A 19,345-nucleotide genomic window follows, 5' to 3' on the forward strand; every position below is an offset into this window, starting at 1 on the left:
CTCTCCGTCGCGAAAACCCTATTACCGAGAGCCACGATACGGAAAAAGTTCCATAGACGCCGCCGCCGCCAATCCCATCTCGGGGGATTCAGGAGATCGCCTCCGGCACCCTGCCGGAGAGGGGAATCATCACCCGGAGGACTCTACATCACCATGATCGCCTCCGGACTGATGTGTGAGTAGTTCATTCTTGGACTATGGGTCCATAGTAGTAGCTAGATGGTTGTCTTCTCCTCATTGTGCTATCATGGGTTAGATCTTGTGAGCTGCCTATCATGATCAAGATCATCTATTTGTAATGCTACATGTTGTGTTTGTTGGGATCCGATGAATATGGAATACTATGTCAAGTTGATTATTGATCTATCATATATGTGTTGTTTATGATTTTGCATGCTCTCCGTTGCTAGTAGAGGCTCCGGCCAAGTTGATACTTGTGACTCAAAGAGGGAGTATTTATGCTCGATAGTGGGTTCATGCCTCCATTGAATGCGGGACGGTGACGAAAGTTCTAAGGTTGTGGATGTCTTGTTGCCACTAGGGATAAAACATCAATGCTTTGTCTAAGGATATTTGTGTTGATTACATTACGCACCATACTTAATGCAATTGTCCGTTGTTTGCAACTTAATACTGGAAGGGTGCGGATGCTAACCCGAAGGTGGACTTTTAGGCATAGATGCATGTTGGATAGAGGTCTATGTACTTTGTCGTAATGCCCTAAGTAAATCTCATATTAGTCATCATGATATGTATGTGCATTGTTATGCCCTCTCTATTTGTCAATTGTCCAATTGTAATTTGTTCACCCAACATGCTATTTCTTATTGGAGAGACACCACTAGTGAACTGTGGACCCCGGTCCATTCTTTTACATCTGAAATACAATCTATCGCAAACTCGTTCTCCGTTGTTCTTCGTAAACAAACATCATTCTCCACACCATACGTTTAATCCTTTGTTTACAGCAAGCCGGTGAGATTGACAACCTCATCGTTAAGTTGGGGCAAAGTATTTTGATTGTGTTGTGCAGGTTCCACGTTGGCGCCGGAATCCCTGGTGTTGCGCCGCACTACACTCCTTCACCAACAACCTTCACGTGGCCTTCATCTCCTACGGGTTCGATAAACCTTGGTTTCTTACTGAGGGAAACTTGCTGCTGTACGCATCACACCTTCCACTTGGGGTTCCCAACGGGCGTGTGCTTTACGCGTCATCACTGGGCAAGAGTGCCCTGCTCAGCAAGAAACCACACAGCAGCTGGGAGATATACTCACCAGCAGAATCAGCCCGAAAGACACGTATAGGCGTGGAAAACTGACACTACTAGGAAAAGGCTTATAGCCGCACTTCTTACCGCCGGCGAGTACGATTTAAAGATGCCGGCTGATGCGTGCAGTCGACACGTCCGTTGGGAACCCCAAGAGGAAGGTGTGATGCGTACAGTAGCAAGTTTTCCCTCAGAAAGAAACCAAGGTTTATCGAACCAGGAGGAGCCAAGAAGCACGTCGAAGGTTGATGGCGGCGGGATGTAGTGCGGCGCAACACCGGGGATTCCGGCGCCAACGTGGAACCCGCACAACACAACCAAAGTACTTTGCCCCAACGTAACGAGTGAGGTTGTCAATCTCACCGGCTTGCCGTAACAAAGGATTAGATGTATAGTGTGGATGATGATTGTTTGCGTAAAACGATAGAACAAGTATTGCGATGAGATTGTATTCGATGTAAAGAATAGGACCGGGGTCCACAGCTCACTAGAGGTGTCTCTCCCATAAGATAAATAGCATGTTGGGTGAACAAATTACAGCTTGGGCAATTGACAAATAGAGAGGGCATGACCATGCACATACATGATATGATGAGTATAGTGAGATTTAATTGGGCATTACGACAAAGTACATAGACCGCTATCCAGACATGCATCTATGCCTAAAAAGTCCACCTTCGAGTTATCATCCGAACCCCTTCCGATATTAAGTTGCAAACAACAGACAATTGCATTAAGTATGGTGCGTAATGTAATCAATAACTACATCCTCGGACATAGCATCAATGTTTTATCCCTAGTGGCAACAAGCACATCCACAACCTTAGAACTTTCCGTCACTTGTCCCAGATTTAATGGAGGCATGAACCCACTATCGATCATCAATACTCCCTCTTGGAGTTAAGAGTAAAAACTTGGCCAGAGCCTCTACTAATAACGGAGAGCATGCAAGATCATAAACAACACATAGGTGATAGATTGATAATCAACATAACATAGTATTCTCTATCCATCGGATCCCAACAAACACAACATATAGCATTACGGATAGATGATCTTGATCATGTTAGGCAGCTCACAAGATCCGACAATGAAGCACATAAGGAGAAGACGACCATCTAGCTACTGCTATGGACCCATAGTCCAGGGGTGAACTACTCACTCATCACTCCGGAGGCGACCATGGCGGTGAAGAGTCCTCCGGGAGATGATTCCCCTCTCCGGAGGGTGCCGTAGGCGATCTCCTGAATCCCCCGAGATGGGATTGGCGGCGGCGGCGTCTCTGGAAGGTTTTCCGTATCGTGGCTCTCGGCATCGGGGGTTTCGCGACGAAGACTATATGTAGGCGGAAGGGCAAGTCAGGGGGCCACACGAGGGCCCCACACAACAGACCGGCGCGGCCAAGGCCCAGGCCGCGCCGCCCTGGTGTCTGGCCACCTCGTGGCCCCACTTCGTAAGTCCTCCGGTCTTCTGGAAGCTTCGTGGAAAAATAGGCCCCTGGGCGTTGATTTCGTCCAATTCCGAGAATATTTCCTTACTAGGATTTCCGAAACCAAAAACAGCGAGAAAACATCAACCGGCTCTTCGGCATCTCGTTAATAGGTTAGTGCCGGAAAATGCATAAATATGACATAAAGTATGCATAAAACATGTAGATATCATCAATAATGTGGCATGGAACATAAGAAATTATCGATACGTCGGAGACGTATCAGCATCCCCAAGCTTAGTTCCTGCTCGTCCCGAGCAGGTAAACGATAACAAAGATAATTTCTGGAGTGACATGCCATCATAACCTTGATCATACTATTGTAAGCATATGCCAATGAATGCAGCGATCAAAACAATGGTAATGACATGAGTAAACAAATGAATCATAAAGCAAAGACTTTTCATGAATAGTACTTTCAAGACAAGCGTCAATAAGTCTTGCATAAGAGTTAACTCATAAAACAATAAATCAAAGTAAAGGTATTGAAGCAACACAAAGGAAGATTGAAGTTTCAGCGGTTGCTTTCAACTTATAACATGTATATCTCATGGATATTGTCAATGTAAAGTAATATAACAAGTGCAATATGCAAGTATGTAGGAATCAATGCACAGTTCACACAAGTGTTTGCTTCTTGGGGTGGAGAGAAATAGGTGAACTGACTCAACATAAAAGTAAAAGAAAGGTCCTTCAAAGAGGAAAGCATCGATTGCTATATTTGTGCTAGAGCTTTTATTTTGAAAACAAGAAACAATTTTGTCAATGGTGGTAATAAAGCATATGTATCATGTAAATTATATCTTACAAGTTGCAAGTCTCATGCATAGTGTACTAATAGTGCCCGCACCTTGTCCTAATTAGCTCGGATTACCGCGATTATCATTACAATACACATGTTTTAACCAAGTGTCACAAAGGGGTACCTCTATGCCGCCTGTACAAAGGTCTAAGGAGAAAGTTCGCATTGGATTTCTCGCTTTTGATTATTCTTAACTTAGACATCCATACCGGGACAACATAGACAACAGATAATGGACTCCTCTTTAATGCATAAGCATGTAGCAACAATTAATGTTCTCATATGAGATTGAGGATATATGTCGAAAACTGAAACTTCCACCATGGATCATGGCTTTAGTTAGCGGCCCAATGTTCTTCTCTAACATTATGCATGCTCTAACCATTAAATGAGTGGTAAATCTCCCTTACTTCAGACAAGACGGACATGCATAGCAACTCACATGATATTCAACAAAGAGTAGTTGATGGCGTCCCCAGGAACATGGATATCGCACAACAAGCAACTTAATAAGAGATAAAGTGCATAAGTACATATTCAATACCACAATAGTTTTTAAGCTATTTGTCCCATGAGCTATATATTGCAAAGGTAAAGAATGGAAATTTTAAAGGTAGCACTCAAGCAATTTACTTTGGAATGGCGGAGAAATACCATGTAGTAGGTAGGTATGGTGGACACAAATGGCATAGTGGTTGGCTCAAGGAGTTTGGATGCATGAGAAGTATTCCCTCTCGATACAAGGTTTAGGCTAGCAAAGTTATTTGAAACAAACACAAGGATGAACCGGTGCAGCAAAACTCACATAAAGGATATATTGTAAACATTATAAGACTCTACACCGTCTTCCTTGTTGTTCAAACTCAATACTAGAAATTATCTAGACTTTAGAGAGACCAATTATGCAAACCAAATTTTAGCAAGCTCTATGCATTTCTTCATTAATGGGTGCAAAGTATATGATGCAAGAGCTTAAACATGAGCACAACAATTGCCAAGTATCAACTTATTCAAGACATTTTAGAATTACTACATGTAGCATTTCCCGATTCCAACCATATAACAATTTAACGAAGAAGATTCAACCTTCGCCATGAATACTATGAGTAAAGCCTAAGGACATATTTGTCCATATGCAACAGCGGAGCGTGTCTCTCTCCCACACAATGAATGCTAGGATCCACTTTATTCAAACAAAAACAAAAACAAAAGCAAACCGACGCTCCAAGCAAAGCACATAAGATGTGATGGAATAAAAATATAGTTTCAGGGGAGGAACCTGATAATGTTGTCGATGAAGAAGGGGATGCCTTGGGCATCCCCAAGCTTAGACGCTTGAGTCTTCTTAAAATATGCAGGGGTGAACCACCGGGGCATCCCCAAGCTTAGAGCTTTCACTCTCCTTGATCATATCGTATCATCTCCCTCTCTTGATCCTTGAAAACTTCCTCCACACCAAACTCAAAACAACTCATTAGAGGGTTAGTGCACAATCAAAATTTACATGTTCAGAGGTGACATAATCATTCTTAACACTTCTGGACATTGCACAAAGCTACTGAAAGTCAATGGAATAGAAAAATCCATCAAGCATATCAAAACAGGCAATCTCTACTACTTAAAAAGAACAAACGTGTTCCCCCTTCTCCCCCAGTTTGGTCGTCCTTTGGTCGTCCACCTCCCCTCCCTTCGTCGCCCATCTGACTGCCTGGGCCAGGCCGCCCACCTGAAGCGACCAGAATCTACACCCATCGTTTCCGTCGCGCATCCCGCATCGCTTGTCATCCCCTTCGCGTCATTATCCCCGTACACCACGCCTCTGCCTCCGCTCCTCTCTCTCCCAACCAGAGCGCGCGGACGAGGCGCCGCCGGGCTCGTGCGGAGGAAGGTCCGAGCGTGCGCCCGACGATCGCAGAACGACGGCCTGGCGTTCGACGCCACGACGCAATCTCATCCTTCAACGCCACTTGATCTCGCGTTCCCGCACCACTTTCTTCTCCAGCTTCGTTGCGGAGATCGACCAGGAGGGGATTCAGCTGATGCGCCATTCAGCCCTATAGGGCAACAATGACAACGCCTTGGCCCCTCTAGCACTCATGGGCCATGGCATCAACGAATCTGAAAAGGTATCATAGATCTTGGTGCGGTGACGATCTATGCATCTACACCTTCTGGCTGGACGAATTATTTGCCTATCCGCCGTCGATGTGCTCTGCCAAACCGAGGAGGATGCTCCAACTCCGGATCGATCGGGATCGATGACCAGGCCGCACCCGTGGTCATCATCCTCGCCCTCGATTTGTCTTACGGAGGCTCCAGCGCCGGATCATCGACGTGACGGCCGGTACGCCCTTCTCCACCTCTGCTCTCTTCTTTACATGTTTATCTCAACCCTTTCTTCCACCCTGCGTCTCACCTCGTCTTTCTCCAGCAGCAGCAGAGGACGGCCCAACGACGGAGATGGCTGCGTTGTTCACCGGACCGGCGGCACGCGGCGTCAAGGAAAGATTGTTATCGTTCGATGGTGTTTTGGTGGGTTACAAAGGATGCGTACAGGGAAGGCGGCTTTCGCTGGTGTGTGGTATGATCCCAATCTCTGCCAACTTATGTTTTGTCATCACGTCTGTGCCAAATTTTAACTTATGTCTTTCTCCTGTCCTGTGCTGCACTATTTTTCCTCATCCAGATACACTGATGTCTCAACTCATGGTGTACATGCTAGCGGGAAAGATTGCTATCGTTCGATCGTGTTTTGTTGGGTTACAGAGTAACCCATTGATTTGGAAGGTATAATTTTTGTGCTTTCTCTATTGTGACATCTAAGAATGGCTCCTGCTCCTCAGCCAGTTCAATGAGTAGTTGGGTCTCCGATAGGCGGGCCTTTCTTTGGTCCATGTCATGAAGCAGTATTAAACAGTGAAAGTTCCAGTATTAGGTAATTTACTGCTCTCTGTTGGGTGCCAATCCAAAGTACTTCAACTACTGTATCATATTCAGTTAGAATTGGTTCTCTTATTAGCTTCAGGTGGTATGGACTGAAACAAATAAGGGATTGTGATCCCTCTGCTAATCTGTAGAAAATAGGTTTGTCATGCTTTTTTTCGGAGTGAGTAGAGTGCACGATTAGGTGGTAGAATTGCAATTGCGCTGGATATTTGATTCAGTCCCAACTTTCTGTGACGTAATGTTTGCTTGCAGTGATTGTGAACTGGAATATCATGTACTCCCTACTAATAGATTACTCAATCAATATCTCAATAAAAAGTCATTGCGCTAATCTAATAGCTAAAAAACTATGGAATCCAACTTGCGCAAACACCAGGAATAGATGATGCCTCAGGCACCCAGAGATTCCCAATGGTTGTCCTACTGGTCGTCCGATTAACCTTCTTGTTCTGGGAACCTCTCATTATCAGTGTTGCCTATATTTCCTTGCTATACACTACCATAACAGGAAAAATAACGTGCTGATCTTAGCATTTGTCTATAGTGACACATAATTCTTTCAAAAAGTAATAAAAATTATAGCTATCAAGAGGCGACTTTGCTAACCAACTGAATTTTAGCCCAGCTAAATGAACGATGTTGGATCACTCAATAGATCACGTTTTTCAGAGTAAACACTTACAAAGGATGAGTCTACGGGCAAAAATTAATTCAAACTTGATTCAGGTGCTTTCGCTCAAAGAATGGAGCATCATAATTGGACAGAAGTTAGTTTTTCTTTGATTAATACCAACGCTCAGCTGACTATAATTTTTTTGGGTTGCTCGAAGAATAGATAGAACTAGGACTAACAAAAAACCTTTTCTATACACCCGCAAAACATTAGATGCACCTTACCTTTATTGAACATAGCCTTAATGTTGGAAAAAATTCCAGCCCTGATTCTGAGACCTACGCGAGACCTGTGCCAGTGCCTTTATGTCTTTATTTTCCAGTTAACATTTTAAAAAATGCCTTTTTATTGCTTCAGCATACAAATGGTGAAAATCCCTGGGTTGGCATTGATGGAAGGGCTGATGATATCTCTGACATGAAAACGTGGGAGGTAGTTTGACTCTGCATGAATTCTACTGTCCCTTGTATCATGTATGCAATTATGCATGTCTAAGCACCACAATTTTTGTTGGTAGTTCTGGGATTCTTACAGTATAAGGCATTGACTGTTATTTTTCCAAAAAGCGGGAGTGCTCCATTCTATTGGTTCACATAGCTTGAGCACATGCATATGACTTTACTTCTGGACTGGTTGTTACATCTCAAATACATAGGTTTGGTATACCTTCTCTTTTTATATATTTCTCTTCTGATATTCAGTGAGCATACAATTTGTTTTGTTGGTACTAGAGGAACAATATTTTTTTAGTGGACCTGATGATAGCTCACACCTAACACATATAGATGCAGCTCAGATTAGTTAGTAACCATACGGAGAATGGGTATTAGTTTCAGCCTAGGTAGACAAATAGAATGTCGCAACTCTATGCATTTTCAGTTTACCAATATGTCTTAAATCTGTAGCTCATGTTTCTCTTCCAATTCTTTGTTCTTATAACTGGACATAGAGAATGACAAGTTCAGTCACACAACCGATCCTAAGCATGAAGCTGTTGTTATGACTTCTATTCTACAGTATAAGCAGTGGCGACATATATAGAGCTGATTAAGAAGGTTACGGTGTGAGATGTGAGGAGTACAAGGTAAAATCTGTTTGCACCTTCTCATATATCAATAGAGTACAATTTTGAAGTAAATCTATTTATACTTTATGAATAATTAATCGTAACAATCGTTACCATGTGCATCAATGTAGGTTATCTCGGTATTTTTATATTGGTAATTGAAAAAAAAAATCAGCTTTGTTGATTGGACACATGATGAAATAGAGTTGGTGGAAAATAATCGCTGTACTTTGCATCTAAATCCTTGTGTACCTAGAAAGGAAGATAACTATTTCTACACCTTATCAAAATATCAGCATAAGTTAGAACAGCCACTAACAAGAAATCCCAGTTTTGTAAGGCCATCACATCGCTTGCACGGGGTGAGGATTTATTATCTATATATTTTTTCCATCTAATACGTGTTTATTGATTTACTGCTACAAATTGTAGTGGAAAAGTGTGTAACTTGTTTGCTTATCAAATGGAGACTCTAATTATATTGTGATGGGTATCACCTTCTGAAATAGTTGAAAGAATGCTTTCAGAAATGATACTGTTTCTTCTTGTCAGATATGTGATTTTTTTACAAAAAATTAGAACAAATGTTGTAGCTGTCAGCATCCCTAGATCACTTCAAAAATAATTCTGGAAATTAATATCAATCACTATTTCAATGCAGCTTGAGATGATTTTTGATGCCATTGACAAAAACACTAGGGAAAGATGAGGCTGAAGAAGAAACATAAGAGCTCACCAACCAGGTAAAATGCTAACTATATTCTGCTCCAGATGACATATCATAGAAATATTCTCTTTAGTAAGTGTTTCACGCCATAAGGGCGAATTTGGATATACTGCAAGATCTTGTGCTTGTTGATGAGGCTGGCAAAGATAACTTTGGGTGCGTTTGAAACTCAAGCCAGGACAATCCTTGTCTTGCTAGGGAAAGGAGGCCATTTGGCTATGCTAGCCACTATTGCTGGCAACTCGCAAAACTTATCTTACCATCGAGCCTCGGGGGAGATTATTAAGATTGATGTGCAAGCATTTACATAATATATGCAGATTCTTCAGATCGGTGCAGGAGAATGTTGATTATGAGAGCAAACTGTCAAACTTCTTAAATTGGAATTCTTCTTCAACAGTATATCCATATAAGGTACCTAAACGTGGGCAAGTTATTGTCTTGCAAGCAAGTAATAGTTGATATGGAGGAAGAAGCTGAGGTTTTAATTGGCACAGAAAACAAAATCTTAATAATCCATAAAAGAGGACAGTTTTTGTAGTTATCAACAATTTTTTGGGCTATGCTATCCAGTTTTTGCAGTTTTTGTCGTCTGGTAGGAAAAAATAGCTTAATAGAACACGTTTTTGATATTTTCATAGTTAAACATATTGACGTGACCTTCAGTTTTACAACATGGTTTAGTTAATGTAAGATGAAGATTTCCTGATATATCAAGGATTTTACAGCATGGTTTAGTTATGTGTGGCAGCTGCAGCATCTTGCCAGTTAGTTTCCTGAACTTCCCACTAAAGTTAAATTAATTATTCCTCCTCTTCTTTGTCTTATGGATATCGATGTGACTCGTCGTAGGTTAATAAATGCTAGAGAGCACCACCCTTGAGTAGGTTTAGCTAAACATACAATGTATGATGGTTATTTCGCTACCAGAGGTTTTCCCATGGTTCTAATTGTGTATGGCATATTGGCCTTCTCAGGTGTTGCTTTCTGGATTTGCTCGCTGCTCTATGGATCTATTAATTCAATAAATGATGAATATGAACCTTTTGGCTAGATGAGTTGACATGAGTAGCTTGAATGCCTTGACCGGTAGCGGGGGCTTTGCCTTTTGAATTGTTAGTCTCCTGCAAAACACTGGCACATTACAAACTGTTCAGACAGGTTTGGAGAAATTAAACAGACCCATCAGTGGAACACTCATCCTTTCCATGAATGGAATCGCACCTTAAAGGCCAAGCCATCTATAGAACTCTTAGAACAAGCCCCCTTACTTTTTTGAAATATTTGAGAGTACCACATGTAGCCAATCAGGACCTGTATACTCGGAAGCCGTACATTAGTTATGCATACATGTGCCCAAGATATATTTGCAGCATGCGGTTATGTGCGGTGTGTGTGTCCATGCCCAGCTTATAGAATCTCACATTGCATTTGAACTTCTACCCTGGAGATTTATCTCCTTTCATCAAACTCGGTTTTGATCATAGCCGGATGCTAAAAACTAGCTTTTATTGACAAAGCCACTGAAATATTGGTTCTCACGTATCGACACCTTTCAGTTAAATACGAACTCATTTATTATTGGAACCTTTCAACTGAACATATCAAGGCAAGGAGAGTATCTGATAAGAGATTTTTATTGTATTTCTTACAACTTTCTGTGACTATTTAATGGTTCCTATTATATTGGGCAATGGTCATTTGATGTGTTTTAGGCATGTTTTCCAAAACAAGCAGACATGACATTTAATTTTGCTACACGTACAAAAACATAGCCATATGAGTACTTCGGGAACTGGTTGCTACAAATCAAATGATTAGGCCTATTATGCCTTCCCTTTACATAAGGTCCTATTTCTGGTGAGCATGCACTATCTACTTTTTTAGGAAATTCATTAATTTTTAATTCCCTTATAGCGAGGTTAATAATGCTCACCTTCTTTATAGTTAATATGTATGCTCTATTTTCTCAGTCGTATATTTGGCCGTGGTTCTTTTTGTATTTGTATGATAGGCTTAATATCAGAGGAACTGGCGATGATGATGCATAGTAATTTTGGTATGCAAGTATGATCAGGACCACCTTGTGTGGCTTGCGTGTTTTTGTAATTCTTAGTGATGATCCTGCTGTATTCTTATTGAAGAAAATAACATTACTTCATATGTAATTATTGAATGTGTTGATGGCGTCCAAAAAAGTGTTATCTTTATACAGTTGTTTGGAAGTTTTTATTTTCCTTAAGCCAGATTGCTTGTACGAGCTTCTTTGAAATGCTTATAAATTGTTGAAATGACATGCTTTCCTAATCCCCACCTAGATCAAGTTGCATGAACAAATGAACCCCTTGACGTTTTTTAATAAAAGTTTCTCCCGATGTTACACTCGCTGGCCTCTATTAGTCTTAAAGTTTGTTATATACCTTGATAATGCATTGAATCATTTTGCGCTTGTGTTCTATTGTTACATAAGTGTAATCTATGTTGCAAAAATGACTGAGCATGATTTACATATATTAGTATTTGATTCTACATCATATGATAGCTAGGAATTTATCTCTCATTAACTTTATGATTCTTTCATTTGTTTTTGACTCCTGCACATTCACTGATGGAGTAAGAGGGGATGCTCGTCGGGGAGAGGTGAAGGGGACGGACACACGGGACACACGCTCGTTCTTTGAAAATAGGGACTGCAATTTGTGTCAACGCTATGATTGCCCTCCGACAAAAAGTTATATGCACTCTCGGAAACAACCAGAGTAATATTAGCATTTGATTCTACATCATATGATGGCCAGGAATTTATCCTCATTAGCTTTATGATTCTTTCATTTGTCTTTGACTCCTGCACACTCACTGATGTTGTAAGAGGGGATGGTCGCCAGGAAGGGGTGAAGGGGACGGACACACACCACAGCCACACACACAGTGATGGTGAAGAGGAGCGCCGCGAGGCTTCCCGTGATGGTCATGAGGAGTGGGGCAAGCTTGTCGTTGGCTAGGACACACGGCTTGTGGCGATGACGGGTGGGGGCGAGTAAAATGTGTAACAATATGAGCTTTGTTGGACCATCACATTACTTCTTGCCAAGAAGTGTTATTGGCTTGTTGAAGATACATGCTCACATAACATTTTCTGCTTGGTAGTTGTCAAATGGTTAAAGATCAGAACCTAGATGTCAGTGTTTACCCATTTTAAAAAACAAAGCTGCCAAATGTATTTGTATACATGATAATAGTAAAAATAGTCGATAGATAGTGATGAGTATCTTTAGACCACAACCACTTTCATGTAATCAGTTGCACTTTAATCTCAAACACCATCTCATGTTTACTGGATATAAGGACCTATTAGCAGGCTGGGTTATCTAAGCCTCATCATTACAGAAGTCGTGGTACCTCAATGCATAACAATGTTGTCTTGTCATTGTGCTCGGTATTATCATGTTGTAGTATTGTTGTAGTATATGTATATTATGATATCCTTGATTTGTTTAGAATTTTCATAGTAAGTTGTGAATTATATATATGCATTGAAAATAAAATTTGAAAACCCGTGGCAACGCACGGGCATTTGTACTAGTGAGAAATAAAAGGCAGAATCTGTCAAAACAGAACAGTTCGTAAAGACGAATTTTATTGAGGCACCAGACTTGCTCAGATGAAAATGCTCAAATTGAATGAAAGTTGCGTACGTATCTGAGGATCACTCACGTAAATTTGCATAATTTTCTGAGTTACCTACAGAGAATTAGGCCCAGATTCGTGACAGCAAAGAAATATGTTTCTGCGCAGTAATCCAAATCTAGTATGAACCTTACTATCAACGACTTTACTTGGCACAACAATGCACAAAACTAAGATAAGGAGAGGTTGCTACAGTAGTAACAACTTCCAAGACTCAAATATAAAATAAAAGTACTGTAGTAAAAACATGGGTTGTCTCCCATAAGCGCTTTTCTTTAACGTCTTTCAGCTAGGCGCAGAAAGTGTATATCAAGTGTTATCAAGAGACGAAGTATCAACAGCGGGGTTTGGAGTTTTCTCAACCATGCATAGTATTTTGGATACATAGGTTTCAGCGGCTCCCTTTTCATTAGTCTTGGGCTTGCTACTCTCATCAAACACATTTTCAGGAACAAGCCAAGCATAATTATCATCTAGAGCTTCATGAATCGCTAGGAGCTTACATGGTATTGGTGCTTTAATCTCCCCACCATCATTACCACTATTAGTGTACTTAATTCTATCCATATCCATTTTTTCAAGTGTTCTTTTAAAATTGGTGATCGTACCAAGCCTCTCATGCTTACTAAAAACTTTTCTAGCTTCTTTAGCTATATCCGCAAATTCTCGCACTAAGACTTTTAGAACAAAATCTCTCTTCTCTCCCCGCTCCATATCAGAAAGTGTAAGAAACATGTGTTGTATCATGGGGTTGAGACTAATAAATCAAGCTTCCATCATGCGTACCAAACAAACAGAGGCATCTTCATAAGTAGGGACATCTTTTGCAAGGGGGTATATCTTTAAGATCTTCATGCATACTAACATGGGTGAAAAATTCTTCTATATTATCTCTTCCAATTATAGACCCTTGTCCCACAGGTATATATTTTACAGTAAAATTAAAAGGAAACATGTTGAAATAAGTAAAGCAAATGCAAGTAATTTTTTTTTGTGTTTTTTTGATATAGAGTGCAAGACAGTAAATAAAGTAAAGCTAGCAACTATTTTTTTGTGTGTTTTGATATAATGCAGCAAACAAAGTAGTAAATAAAATAAAGCAAGACAAAAACAAAGTAAAGAGATTGGATTGTGGAGACTCCTCTTGCAGCGTGTCTTGATCTCCCCGGCAACGGCGCCAGAAAAGTAGCTTGATGCGTGCAGTCGACACGTCCGTTGGGAACCCCAAGAGGAAGGTGTGATGCGTACGAGTAGCAAGTTTTCCCTCGTAAAGAAACCAAGGTTTATCGAACCAGGAGGAGCCAAGAAGCACGTCGAAGGTTGATGGCGGCGGGATGTAGTGCGGCGCAATACCGGGATTCCGGCGCCAACGTGGAACCTCGCACAACACAACCAAAGTACTTTGCCCCAACGTAATAGTGAGGTTGTCAATCTCACCGGCTTGCTCGTAACAAAGGATTAGATGTATAGTGTGGATGATGATTGTTTGCGAGAAAACAGTAGAACAAGTATTGCGAGAGATTGTATTCGATGTAAAGAATAGGACCGGGGTCCACAGCTCACTAGAGGTGTCTCTCCCATAAGATAAATAGCATGTTGGGTGAACAAATTACAGCTTGGGCAATTGACAAATAGAGAGGGCATGACCATGCACATACATGATATGATGAGTATAGTGAGATTTAATTGGGCATTACGACAAAGTACATAGACCGCTATCCAGACATGCATCTATGCCTAAAAAGTCCACCTTCGAGGTTATCATCCGAACCCCTTCCGGTATTAAGTTGCAAACAACGGACAATTGCATTAAGTATGGTGCGTAATGTAATCAATAACTACATCCTCGGACATAGCATCAATGTTTTATCCCTAGTGGCAACAAGACATCCACAACCTTAGAACTTTCTCGTCACATCGTCCCGCATTTAATGGAGGCATGAACCCACTATCGAGCATAAATACTCCCTCTTGGAGTTAAGAGTACAAACTTGGCCGGAGCCTCTACTAATAACGGAGAGCATGCAAGATCATAAACAACACATAGATAATAGATTGATAATCAACATAACATAGTATTCTCTATCCATCGGATCCCAACAAACACAACATATAGCATTACAGATAGATGATCTTGATCATGTTAGGCAGCTCACAAGATCCGACAATGAAGCATATAAGGAGAAGACGACCATCTAGCTACTGCTATGGACCCATAGTCCAGGGGTGAACTACTCACTCATCACTCCGGAGGCGACCATGGCGGTGAAGAGTCCTCCGGGAGATGATTCCCCTCTCCGGCAGGGTGCCGGAGGCGATCTCCCGAATCCCCCGAGATGGGATTGGCGGTGGCGGCGTCTCAGTAAGGTTTTCCGTATCGTGGCTCTCGGTGCGGGGGTTTCGCGACGAAGACTATATGTAGGCGGAAGGGCAAGTCGTGGGGCCACACGAGGGCCCCACACAACAGGCCGGCGCGGCCAAGGCCCGAGCCGCGCCGCCCGGTGTCCGGCCACCTCGTAGCCCCACTTCGTAAGTCCTCCGGTCTTCCGGAAGCTTCGTGGAAAAATAGGCCCCCGGGCGTTGATTTCGTCCAATTCCGAGAATATTTCCTTACTAGGATTTCTGAAACCAAAAACAGCGAGAAAACAAGAATCGGCTCTTCGGCATCTCGTTAATAGGTTAGTGCCGGAAAATGCATAAATATGACATAAAGTATGCATAAAACATGTAGATATCATCAATAATGTGGCATGGAACATAAGAAATTATCGATACGTCGGAGACGTATCACCGGCGGTAAGGCCTTTTAGGCCCGCCTCGCATTACCGCCGGCGAGTTTAAATAGGGTCGCCGGGGGTAGGACACTTACCGCCGACGAAATGGAATCGAAAATGCCGGCGGTAAGGTGGGCCGAGACCACCCGGACAGGCCTCCAATTACCGCCGGCGATTTGGACTCGTAAATGCCAGGGATAATACAATTACCGCCGGTGAGATGGATTTGCAAGTGCCGGGGGTAACTTAGTCTGTTGTGGGTTATTTTGGGCCAAAAATACCGTCGGCGTTCCCGTTTCATTTTCGCCGGCCGTCGAGAGGCCCCACGAGCGAGCGACCAACGGTGCCGGCCCAACCTCCCCACATCCCCCATTCCTCCTCACGCTCCTCTCCTCCGCCTCCACCCTTCCCCCCTCTTCTCTTCTCCCGAACCCCAAACCCTAACGCCTTCTCCCCTTGTCCCGCAGGCCGAGAAGGAGATCGCCAAGTACCGCCTCCTCGAAGCCAAGATCGCCGCCGCCCGCCGCCTCGAGCGCCGCGCCGCCGAATTCGCCTCCCGCGCCCTTGCCGCCCGCGCCGACATCGACAAGGAGAAGGAGAAGGAGCTCCTCTCGTCGGTGGTGGGCGACATCCGCTGCTACTCCGGCTCCGACCCCCTCCGCCCATGACTCAGGTACGGCCCCGCTCCCAATCGCCGCGCCGAGCCGAGCGGCGCGCCTCCCTTCCTCTTCTCTGATCGAACCGGCGTCGTTCCGCAGGGGGATCCGGAGGCTGGAGGGGGCGCTGCCGCCGGCGACGCTGCGGGAGAAGCTGCCGAGGTTCCTCCAGAAGTGCGCCCAGGAGTTCCAGGACGAGCCCCACTACCGCGACGACCCGCGGTACCTCCGCGTCTGGATCCAGATGGTGAGCCTCCTGCCCGCTACAGCCGATCCGCCGTACTGGATGAGATGACTGTTCGCTCCGCGATGGTTTTATTTCATTGGGGATCTATCGAGAGATTACTGAGCCAATGCAGTGACTTCTCATATGAAAGATAATTGTGACACCCAAGAGTGAAATCATCTCATCCTCAATCTCTTCTCGAGGTCCAAATCAGACGGCCTCGCGTGTTGATTGTGCCGCCGATCTAGGAATTCGGGTGTCGTTTAGAGTGATGCAGGTAGCTGACGGTGCTGGTTAAGAGTATAGGCCGTGAATCTGTAGGGAAAACCTTAGCTTTTATCGGTTTAGTCACCCCTGTTTGCTTACTTGAGATTCGCCAAATACACGGAAAAACGTTCGCAAAAATAAGGTCACAGTCTATACAGTATACATGCTGATGTTTTCCATCTGATTAGGTTTAGAAATAAACATGCCCGTACCAGCGATTTTGTGTTATATTGTCTTATTTCACAATGCTTCATCCATCTTATCAGTTGAATGATAATATGTTACGTACTCTAACATAATACTTCTTTGTTGCTTTCCTCAGTTAAGACAAGAGATGTAGAACTGAACTGGGTTGAACAAGCTTGAAGATAATTTTCTGAATTTGATCTTATACTGAGATAAGTAAGTGCCATGCGGTTCTAGCTCCTTTGTTCGAGATCATATGTTCCGCAATCCTCTCATTCTGCCTTCCTATTTTTAGAACTAGCTAAATGATTATTCCATGCTTCTTCAGTTGTATTTCAGTTTTGAATTAAACCTGGCAGAGTACATGATTCACCTTTTTATTTGCTATCATGTTCATTAGGTCATTCATCTGCTTTGAGATGATCTGAACACTTTACAATTTACAAACCTGCTTAGTCTGAAATGCCAGGCACATATATCAGCTCATTTTTGTGTCTCATGGGTAGTCTGAAACTCCCATGCATTCCATTTACCGCTAGACTTGCCATTAGTGTTTTCTGTAGCATACTCCTGGATAATAATTCAGTAGCAGTAGTTGGTAGTAATAGCAGTAAGATATTCCTTACCTTTTGTTTTGTTTCAAATTGCCTTCTAAACATAAATGCTGCCATGGTAACTCCTTAGACGGCAGGTCACTTATCTTGTTTTTTCATGATGTTGCAGTGTTGTTTGGCCGGAATTGGAGACAAACGTGGCGGATGCGAGCAACAAGGAGAAGCAACCCCCAGGTGCTCCTGGGCAGCGAGGAAGAGGATCGAGCGGAGCGTGATTTGGGGATCATGGAGTGAACCTAGAGGAATATTGTGTGCGGAGGAGCACGTCGGAGCAAAATTGTAATATGAGCAAAATTGTAATTACTGTCCAGTTTAAATACAATTATGTAGAGAAACTTTGGATCGTATAGAATAAAGAGCGTATAGAATAAAGAGTGAATTTGTTTTTATTCTATATCTTAAGGTTTTGTGATTTAATGTCAGTTTTTTTTTTTAAATCCTAAAATACATACCGCCGGCACATAGGGCTGTTTGCCGGTGGTAACTTAAATTACCGCTGGCGAGCGGGGAGGTGCCGGTGGTACCTATTACCGCCGGCAAGTTGGGAAAACCGCCGGGGGTATTTCCACCTTACCACTGGCGCTTACGAATATGCCGGCGGTAGCACTTTACCACCGGCGAGGTTATCGCCGGCGAATTCGAAAGTGCCGGCGGTAAGACTTTTTAGGTTGCCGGCGGTAAGCCGTTTCCTAGTAGTGTGAGTATGGACCATGGCAGCAAAACACTTATATATCGAGAGAACCTCGCTGCGAGAAGTCATAAAATAGATCCAAGTGTGGCGAGAGAAATCATCGATAAAAATAACATAGTAGCGTTGGCCCCCCTTGGAAGCAAAGGGAGCGAGACCCCATACATCAGAATGGACCAAATCCAAAGGACACTGAGATACAGACTCACTAGTAGGATAAGATAACTGATTTTGTTTACCAAGCCTACAACCATGACAACCCTGAAACGAGACATCTCCTGAGACAGGCCCCAGAAGACCTCGACGAAGTAAAGACGACAAATGAGAGCCACAGAAATGACCAAGACGATGATGCCACTGCTGAAAGGAGGCGGTAGTGGAAGCAGCAAGCACACGTGGTGCAGTCGGTGAGGTGGTGGAAGAAGGAACATGAAGCCAGTCAAGCTCCCAAAGTCCATGGAAGTCACGGCACCGAGGGCCAGCCCCAACCAGTGCCCGAGTGTGAGTGTCCTGAACGGAACAAGAATCAACATCAAGAATGACCCGACAACCAGAATCAGTAAGTTGGGCAGCGGAAAACAAGTTCATGGTAAGACGGGGAACATGAGAAACGTCAGGAACGGAAAAAGGAGGGAGTAGAAAGAGTGCCACGACTAGTAACATGAATAGAAGTACCATCGGCAATAAGAACACGAACAGGAAGCGGAAGAGGGCGAAGAAAAGAAAGAGAAGAAGAATCAGGAGACATGTGAAAAGAAGCTCCAGAATCTAGAACCCACGAAGATGTACCTAACTGTGTAGAGGAAACAGCCGCGAAGGCAGCAGTACCTGTCAAGCAGAGCCAGAGGAGGCAAGGAGACGCTGAAGTCTCGCTATATCCTGCTCAGTGAAGCCGGTGGTGACAGGCGCTGAAGGTGGAGCACGAGGAGGCACACCCCGCTGCTTCTGATAGCAGTCAGACTTAAGGTGACCAGGCCGCCGACAGTGAGTGCAGAACCGAGGAGGACGAGGGCGACCCCCACAGCGAGAAGGGCGGGCTCCTCCAGAAGCAGCAGGCACTGGTGTGGGTAGAAGCGGCGGTGCAGGAGCAGTGGGAACTCGGGTAGCAAGAACAGAAGGTGTCCCAAGCAGTCCAACACTACGCAGACGATTCTCCTCAGCATGAAGCTCAGTCAACACCTTTGAGATAGGAACACGGCCTCGAGCAAACAACTGAGCACGACGAGGCTCAAACTCTGGACGAAGTCTAGACAGGAACTCATGGATCCTCTGGA

General features: G+C 43.4%; 1 long non-coding RNA gene across 1 annotated transcript; it reads left to right on the plus strand.

Annotated features, from left to right (window-relative positions):
* Positions 1-16,911: 16,911 nt before the first annotated feature.
* Positions 16,912-17,777, plus strand: LOC124651512. The gene is made up of 2 exons (XR_006987426.1): positions 16,912-16,985; positions 17,493-17,777. It is a non-coding gene; the product is annotated as an uncharacterized LOC124651512 (long non-coding RNA).
* The last annotated feature ends 1,568 nt before the right edge of the window (positions 17,778-19,345 follow it).

This window comes from Lolium rigidum, chromosome 5, assembly GCF_022539505.1.
Source record: "Lolium rigidum isolate FL_2022 chromosome 5, APGP_CSIRO_Lrig_0.1, whole genome shotgun sequence".
Lineage (NCBI taxonomy): Eukaryota > Viridiplantae > Streptophyta > Magnoliopsida > Poales > Poaceae > Lolium > Lolium rigidum.